The sequence below is a fragment of the Callorhinus ursinus genome, unplaced genomic scaffold (genome assembly GCF_003265705.2).
Source record: "Callorhinus ursinus isolate GAN/ISIS: 27379988/994484 unplaced genomic scaffold, GSC_fseal_2.0 scaffold7, whole genome shotgun sequence".
Taxonomy (NCBI): domain Eukaryota; kingdom Metazoa; phylum Chordata; class Mammalia; order Carnivora; family Otariidae; genus Callorhinus; species Callorhinus ursinus.
In genome coordinates, this window is record NW_027397069.1 from 33181492 (window position 1) to 33191182 (window position 9691).

The window sequence follows — 9691 nt, forward strand, 5'->3', positions numbered from 1 at the left end:
TCTGAAGTTCATTTTCACCCAAGGCTATTTTGCTATGCATATAATGTAGCTATATCACGTATGCAAGACATCTTGTTCTAATCTATTTATATTAGCTTTCCATTTTTAAAAATATCTATATTTTGAACTATTTTCATCAAGTCCTGTGTCATTTAATAATCTTTCATTTTTCTTAGCTATACAAACAGCCCTATGTTAATATGCAGCATTGTGCAAAAATAACATACTGCATGAACTTATTTCATTAATATTTCTTTTTTTTTTCCTTTCTGTAGTTAGGAAAAAGACTCTTGTGCTGCTCTCAAAAATTGGTTAAAATGTCTTAAATGTAAGAAAAATATCATTTTCTAAGAAAATATATCCAATTCCAAAGATCCCTTTATTAAAAGAATGGTTCAATGATTCTCATAAAATTTCAAAGCAGGGAGTAGGAATAAATCTTGTCAAAGCAATGTAGATCTTTAAAAAAGTGGTGTATATATAAAATATATATAATTATATACCATTACATAACCATATATATTAATATATTTATAATTATATACCATTGAAATTTTCAATATTGTAAATTGGAAAGTATTATGACTTTCATTCATGCCCCCCATAAGGGCAACATTCCTATGATTTACCACATATTTCTAGGCTTTGAGTATAACTGGCATATCCATCCCTCAATGAAAATAGCATCTTCTGAGGAAACTAAAAATTAAATAAAGAGTTCTAGGTGTTTCAGTGGAACAGAACAGACCACTATGAAAAGCCTACAAAATGGAGGAACATACAACCTAGAGAAACTTGATTTCACTAAGAAATATACATTAATGGTAAAATAATTTGGATCAGACAGGCAAGGATCGTTCCAGAAAGATGGAAAAATATTTATACTTGCAAAGCTTCTGATGGTAGAAATGAGGTTTTTAGATCATTGTCATACTAGCATTAACAGCTAATTCAAATTATCAGTTACTTTTTTAACTCTCCCAGGATATTCTTAATCTTTTTTATGATTCAGACTAAAAGTGAAAATATGAAAAAAATTATGCTTATATATAGGAATATAATAGAAATTGATGCATTCCTACTTGACATGAACTTACTATACTATGTTGTTAGTGAAGAATTCATGTTTTGTGCATGTGACATGATATTTTCAATTGAACTATTTTCTTAGAATCCCTTTTGACTAATCTCTAAAGTGTTTATCTCAGTATAGCTTATTTGTTCATTTTATATAGATGACTTCTGTGATGTTCTGTCTCAACTATTCAGCTAGAACAGTAGTATCAGTTGATTTTTTTTTAATTTTTTTTAAACATAAAAAGATACTTCTGGGAACACATTTATAAAATAATATATTGAAACACATGAATTTTGTCTGTTTAATTTTATTTATTGCTTCTTTTTAATATTAAATACATAAGCTTACAATTATTCACATTTTCTGATACAAGAAGAGTTCCATTGTTATGACCATGCTTGCCATTTAGTGAAATTAATCTATTTGTCTTTTAATATGAGCCACTTTATTTTCTTTATCATAACTATGACTAGCCTGCTTGTTGTTTGGTGTGTTTGTCAGACTTCTTCATGAACAATCTGATACTCTTTTGAACTGGAGAAAGGTGTTTCCCTTGTGCATCCAGTTTAATAAATCTAGCTGCAGTCCTTGTCCTGGCATGCAAGGTCCTATGCTCATCAAACTCAGCACTGAAGTCATTGTTGTAATTCCAGTGTTGATCATGGGAGAAAAAAGCAATACATTTTATCAAATAATCTGGGAGTTCAACTCTTGATGAAGGCTCTACAGAAGAAGCACAACCCTCCTTAACTCCTTCATTGGAATTCAGCTTGTTAATTATTTAGCTTGTTAATCCCCTCTCCTTTTTTAAAGTCTTCCCCTTTTTCCTTAATAATCTCAAAATTATATCACTTTTTATTTAGTTATTTAGCTTGTTAATCCCCTCTCCTTTTTTAAAATCTTCCCCTTTTTCCTTAATAATCTCAAAATTATATCACTTTACTTGATCCTCTTCCTTATTTTTTAAAAGATTTTACTTATTTATTAGAGAGAGAGAGAGAATGAGCAGTGGGAGGGGCAGGGGGAGAAGCAGACTCCCCGCTGAGCAAGGAGCCTGATGTGGGGCTTGATTTCGGGGTTCAATCCCAGGACCCTGGGATCATGACTTGGACTGAAGGCTTATACTTAACCGACTGAGCCACCCAGGTGCCCCTCTTTTCCTTAATTGTTTTAAAATGTCCTTTTGGAATTTATGTGAGATATTAAATGATTTTCTTATAAAGGCTTTGGACAGTTTAGCAGAAGTTAACCTATGGATAAAGTTTTGGAGAAGTCCTAGAGTCATATCTTGCTGGTCCTTATAGATGATACCATTTTGATTGAAATTTTCAACAGGCAGGTTTTGGGTCCCCTTGTCCTGTAGAGAGCCAGGTGAATTGGAGTGACAATTTACACATGGAGGAAGATTTACAGTGGGCAGAGAGGCCGAGGTGGAGACGAACTGAGTAAGGATGGCAGCAGCTACAGAGGCCAGTGACAGACTGCAGTAGATTTTTTGTTGGTGAGATTCAAATGAGCACGTAATAGGAGCTGTGCTTTGAAGTATCCATTAACTCTAAATTCAAGAGCCATTTCTAAGAATGAGAAGATGCAACATCTCTACTAGAACATACAGAAGCTTTTGACTGGCTGCTGCCTGCATCATCACTCTGCAGTGGATTTAGTTTTCTAGAGAGCAGGAACTCCCGATGACTGCCTATTGGATTGTATCTAGGCCAGTCTCTTTGAGTCTTTTTAAAAACATGATTCTTTAAAGTACATGTAACAAATGCCTGAGGATTCCAAATAGCTACTTGTTGCAGAATTGTTCTGAGGGAGTTCTTTGCAATGATGTCATCTGTTTGGAATGAAGCAAGCAGTTCAGGCTTCACGTAAGCCTTCAGTGCAAGTAAGTGCATCCCCCTGCCACTATCATGGCTGCTGAGCAACACTGCTGTCCACGTGTGTCTTTTGAGTTATATTTGCAAGGTTCATGGGTAACACACTGCATCTGGAACATGTCTTCAAATTTGCACCCTGCTATGATCTAAACATTTGTGTTTCCCCCAAATTCATAGTTAAAATACTGACGTCCCCTTTGATGGTATCAGGAGGTAGGTAGGGCCTTTGAGAAGTAATCAGGTCATGAGGGTGGAGCCCTCAGGAATGGGATTAGTGTTAAAATAAAAGAGATCCCACCAAACCCTCTTGACCCTTCAGCTGTGTGAGGACACTCAAAAACTTTGTGACCCAGAGGATAGCCCTATGTGACACCCTACCTGGCACGAGGATCATGGAATTCCAGACTCTAAAACTGTGAGAAATAAATTTCTGTTGTCTTAAGCCCCCAGACTGTGGCATTTTGTAATAGCACCCTGAGCAGACTAAAAGACACATTCTTCTCCTATGTTTCTCCTCAAAACTGAATCAAATGTCAGTTCCTTCAAATTATCATCTTTCTCCTTGAAATTAAACTCTGTGAATCTGCTCAATCTCCAGTGCTGATGAGCTTCACAAGCAGGACAGTGATATTGTCATACCTCAGTCATCCATGGTGCCGCTCCTACCATAGGCCCATTCTCTATCCTCTGATTCACCTAAATCTCCCCCCACCACCTACTCCAGTTTCCACTGTGTGCTTGGAATCTATTGCCACATCTACAACTGGTGTGCTGCTGGTTTGTTTAATTTGGATTAAAGAAAACAAACAAACCTAAAAAACTTCAAGGTAATTTCCTTCTGAAGTACACAGGCATTGAAAGAGGTATAAACATTTATAGATTACAATTTTTTTAAACAATTGTTTCTAGAAAGAATTTAAATCTTTCTTAAATCAATGGATGCTAGCATTTATGATTCAATTGGCGTGAGTATATTTATTTATAGAAATATTTGTAGTTGGATTGGAAACTGGAGAATTGAGCACTCGGTAAAGCTTTTAAATCATTTAAGTCAATAACAGAAACTATAATTTTGAACATAACAAAAACTGTTAGTGATAGATATCCCTTCTGTCATACAACTCACAAAAACCATTAAATAGAAATTCCCTTAAGCAAGTTCCTTTTTCTTTAAAAGGTTTGTATTATTGAGTTTTTTAAACTAATGGTAGCATAATGCACTATTTACTTTTTTTTAAAGATTTTATTTATTTATTTGAGAGAGAGAGCATGAGAGAGAGCATGAGAGGGAGCATGAGAGGGAAGAGGGTCAGAGGGAGAAGCAGACTCCCTGCTGAGCAGGGAGCCTGATGCGGGACTCGATCCCGGGACTCCAGGATCATGACCTGAGCCGAAGGCAGTTGCTTAACCAACTGAGCCACCCAGGCGCCCTGCACTATTTACTAATCATACATTTTACCACTGGTATTTATTAATTAATTAATTGAATTAATTAATTATGCATCAACTTAGCTTCCATATTTGGCAATATCCCATTCTTGGAGTATTTCAAAACTTAAATTCAATAGACTTTCATTTTCACTGAAATGAGTAAACTTAAATTCCATGAGAACATTTTCTCATTGTGCTAGCATTCAGCATTAGAACAAGTATTAAATGTCATTTTTTGGCAAAAACTGACACCTATTGTACAGTAGCCTTCATGGTATCCGCATATATTGCCTTCATAGATTAGTTCAAAACTTGAATTCAGTTATCTTTCACTTCTGTGCTTTTTTGGAGAAAACTGTTCCCTTAGATACTCTCAGATCAGAATTTTTTTTCAGTTGTAGTGATTGTATTAGTTTGGATAAATGCTAATCTGTTAGGCAAAGATAGCCAAGATATAATGGTTTGTATACAATGTATATCTTTTTATTGAATAATGTAGTGCAGAAACCAGAAAAGTTTTTTTATATAAAGGCCATATGGTCTCTGTTATTGCTACTCAATTCTGCTGTTGTAGCTTAAAAGTAGCAGTAGACAAATAAATGAAGGAGCATGGCTGTGTTCCAATAACATCTCATTTACAAAAATAGTCTGTAGACTATAGTTGCTTCATCTTTAACTTAGAAGAAAGCAGTCCATGGCTGTTAGGGAGGCTCTGTCATCCTCATCGCAAGGATTCTGTAGTTTCTCTAGACCTCACCATATCTCAGCAAATCACTCAAATATTTATCTATAGTCAGGAAGAGAGGAATAAAGTCTAGGAAAATAGTAAGAAGACTGTTGCATTCATTTGCTTATACCTGACTCATATTTAGCCAGTGGTCCAAGAGAATGAGACTCTGGCTGAGCACTGATGAGCAGAGAAAAGATGAGGGATTCTATTCTAATGGGAAGAATTCAACTATGGATACTGGAAAGCTGTTAACAGTTTCCACCAAATTCCATGTCTTCTCCACTTTGAGCACATCATTCCTTTTGTAAGGGAGACAACACAAAGCATTTAGAGACACAACAGTCAGGCATTCACAGCAGCTGTAAGGTCAGGAATTTTGAATACTACTTGAAATGACATAAGTGCACCCTTAAAATTTGTGGAATTTGGGAAAAGTGTGCAAAAGGATGACCACCTACAATATATCTAATTATTTAAAAGTTATATATGGTATTATTAAGTAAAATATATTTTGTGGCTCTAAGCTGAAAAACTATACATTCTTAACAACAAAATTTTTAAAAATGCAAATCTATAGCCTCATAGAGTCCAACACGGGACTTGAACTCACCAGCCTGAGGTCAAGACCTGAGCTGAGATCAAGAATCGGACACTTAACCCACTGAGACATCCAGGTGCTCCGCCTTTGTAAAATTTTAAAAGTTAGCTAGCTAAATGTTTTAAAAACTACATAGTGTAGGTATTACTGCATATGTTTGAGTGTTCTGCTAATTAGCCATCAATGTTGGATGAATAATCAAATACCATAAATTATGTTCTCTTGACACTATGCTTTGTTAGACAACTATTCTTAAATCATTATAGTTTGTAGTTTTTATTTTTATTAAATGTAATTTGGAAATAAAGTCCCTCTGCTGAGTTAGGAGCCAATGAAATTGTTAATAAAACTAGGAGAGCAATCTTTGAATCTGAAATCAAGCATGAATTTTCCATATATTTACATTTCCTCATCATTGTAGAAAACTTTCAGAAATATTCTGAGTTTATCATATAAATTACTATTAGTTATATCCTGATCATCTTTATAATTCTTAAATAAGTATCCAGAGCCAAACAATATTTTTTATATTCCTTTTCTTTCACAATGTTCACTACTGGCATATCATTTTAAAAACGAGAATAGCAATGCGTTCCTTAATCTGTTTAACACTCTATTCAATTAAGCTATGCTGTAAACTACAGTGGCCCGACAAATAATCTTCACAGAATTTAATTTATAGTTTACTATAAAATGAAAAAAAAATGAAATCCACTTACACACATCATTTCCTTGTTCTAAGTTCCCTATATTATATTGAGCTGTCACTTTCATTGCATTTAGCATCCACTGTCTTTCAATTTACACAAGCCATTTTTTTAATTGTTAGAGTATTTTAAAGTAGGAAGTCTAGATCTATTTTATAAGGTTTTGTTAATAACAGTTATAATAATCAATAGTTCATGTTGAGGGCGCCTGGGTGGCTCAGTTGGTTAATCGACTGCCTTCGGCTCAGGTCATGATCCTGGAGTCCCGGGATCGAGTCCCGCATCGGGCTCCCTGCTCAGCAGGGAGTCTGCTTCTCCCTCTGACCCTCCCCCCCTCTCATGTGCTCGCTCTCTCTCTCTCACTGTCTCTCAAATAAATAAATAAAATCTTTAAAAAAAAATAGTTCATGTTGAATAACTGAAGAGTATATTCAAAATTAATTTTTGTATCTGCCAGTGGCCACAATTTCCTCTTTTTATGACAGTGTCTTGTTATTTTGGTTTCTTCTTGTATCTTATGTAAGTTTTCAAATAGTCTAAATTAAATCTAATTCTTTCAACTGCATTTAGTTGGCATTCCCAAAATTTGTTCTTGAATGACTTTAATATCAAATGTGATACAACATCAGCAAGATGTTCAATTTGGGAGAGATCCAGAAAATATATTTATTCTTTGATTTAGCCCAAACCAATGTCAACTGCTATCAGCACATTTGGGACCATGTCTCCTCACACGAATACAAAGCTATGTCCTCTGTGTTTTTATTGTCCATGAAGTTTCAAAATAAAAACAAAACAGTATCACACTTCATAGGTATAATGCTATATATGTGTGTGTGTGTGTGCACATTCAATTCAATTTCTATACATATAAATTGAAATAATATGAATTGTTTAATATTGGAAAATATACCATAGCTAACATGTAAACCTGTTGGAAATAATGCTTAATTTGCAAGCAATTCCAGGAACACGCAGTAGAATACAGAAAGAAGCAAGAAACTGAAAACTAGGCACTACCCAGAAATTACGTTATAAAGACTCTTGAATTGTTACTGTCTGAAAGAATATAAAAGTAACCTTAATTTGGTTTCCTTTAACTTAAGTGCTTTCACTCTTTACCTCCTCCCTGCTCTCAGAATCAATGTCCTCTAGCGACAGTACCACCCACAAAATTCCAAAGCATTTTGGTGCAGGTGTGCTTTACTTAAGTGTAGCACCTTGAGTTTTGTGGGTACTCGTGCATTCTTTGGTACTTTTCTGGTGTGTGTATTTTGAGATACATGGGGCTCCTGAGCCCCATGTTCCCAAGGCAATGCCGTTATGTGACTAGGTCTAAGGGTGGAATTGACTGACAGTGGAGTTATTCCTTGATGGCTCATTTGGGGCTGCTCATGGGACTGCTTTATAATAACTCCTAGGTGAATCTTATCATTTATGGTCCTTGCATTTGCTCTCCCTTTGAGTCCCCTAATCTATTATCCTTCATGATCATATCTAAAGAGGATGTTAGGAAGTATGCATTTCTGGGGATTCACAGCTGTTTCATCCCACTCCTGCAGCTTACTTTAAGAATTAAACAATCCCAGGCTTCTGTTGCCCATGCTTGTGGTTTCTTTGGCAATGCAATATCCTCAAAATCCATTAAGCTCTGGACTTAATTGTTTTCAACCACTCATGTCAAAGTATTAATAGTCAAAAGACATTTTCTGGGCTTAATTCTAAATTGCAAAGTTTCCACTTTTATTTACTATCTCTTCAGCCTATAATATCAGCTTCTTTGTCACAAGTTGCTTAAATACTAATTAAAAGATGCACATTTTGGGATTTTGGTTATAGCAACACCAAACTACCATAAGGGTATGGGCAATAAAAAGAATCCAATCTACAATGGCTTTTAAATAAGTCAAAGCTGATTTCTCTTGCCAGGTAAGTAGTCCAGGGCTGATAGGGTGTGCATTCCACTCCAGCGTATGACCCTGAAGGTTGTTTTACTTGTTGCTATTTCCCTGTCAGTAAGAATAGAAAAAGGAGTCCAAAGGGGGCATTACATTTTCAATTTAATTTGTAGATATATATAATTGCATTCTTAGCCTGGCTCATTTTTTGCTGCTGTTGTTCTAGTTATTTTGTTGGTATTATTGCTTGGAAATTTATTTATTTGGAAATTAAAGTGTGGAAAAAATGATAGATGTCTTATTTTAGAGCCAAGTAGTGAACATTAGTGGTCACTGTTTATGTTTTTTTGGAAAATAATCACCTTTAATTTGTCATATTTTGTTCTGCTTCCTCAAGTTAGAAAGTGAAAACACACTTGTCCGGCTTTCCTTGAGGATTCACATTCAGAAATGTAACCGACATTTGCCAGTCAGATGCACCTGTTCAAGGTGTATGTGTAGAATAGTCACAAGAAAGGTGTTTAAGAATTTCCCTCTGGGAGGGCGCCTGGGTGGCTCAGATGGTTAAGCGTCTGCCTTCGGCTCAGGTCATGATCCCAGGGTCCTGGGATTGAGTCCCGCATCGGGCTCCCTGCTCCTTGGGAGCCTGCTTCTCCCTCTGCTTCTCTCTCTCTCTCTCTCTCTCTCTCACTCTCTCTGTCTCTCATGAATAAATAAATAAAATCTTAAAAAAAAAAAAAGAATTTCCCTCTGGGAAGTGTGAAGTATGGGGAGAGGCATCTTTCTGTCTGAGATTGCAGTAGAATCAGCCTGTGCCTATGTCAGTGGTGCATAGTGAAAATCCTTGCTCCCTCATGCTGCTAGCCAGTATCTTGCAGCTGTTCATGTGTATTTGGTGAAATTGTGTCTTCAAAGTGTGGGGGGAATATAATTAAAAACAAAATTTTCTTTCAAGCCAGGAAATCTCTCTACAAAAGTAGTAGAGAAAGAAAACTATTTTATTATCGAATAAGCATTAAGCCAGAATTTGATGCACATCACAGGTAATCTGTTAAGAGAGTACAAAGATAAAATGAAATCTCACCTTTTATATAGCCAAACAGATACAACTCATTACATACTTGTTCTTGAGATAAGCAATGACTGGTCCTCAAGAAAGAGGACTTGACAGCACCATTTGTCACACACAGTTCATCCTAGATACATCTGGAATTGAGGTTACCATCTGTGTTAGCTAATTGGCTTTATTCAGAGGAAAAACAACTTCTCATATCTTTACCACAGGAAGTAGTTTTGCAACTCAGGGCAAGGATGCCCACTGAAATTAGGCTCCTACCCTCTCATAGAGACTGGGAAATAGAGGTGTTAT

General features: G+C 35.7%; 1 pseudogene; it reads right to left on the bottom strand.

Annotated features, from left to right (window-relative positions):
• Positions 1-1575: 1575 nt before the first annotated feature.
• Positions 1576-2976, bottom strand: LOC141373085 (RNA polymerase II elongation factor ELL2-like; annotated as a pseudogene).
• Positions 2977-9691: the final 6715 nt, after the last annotated feature.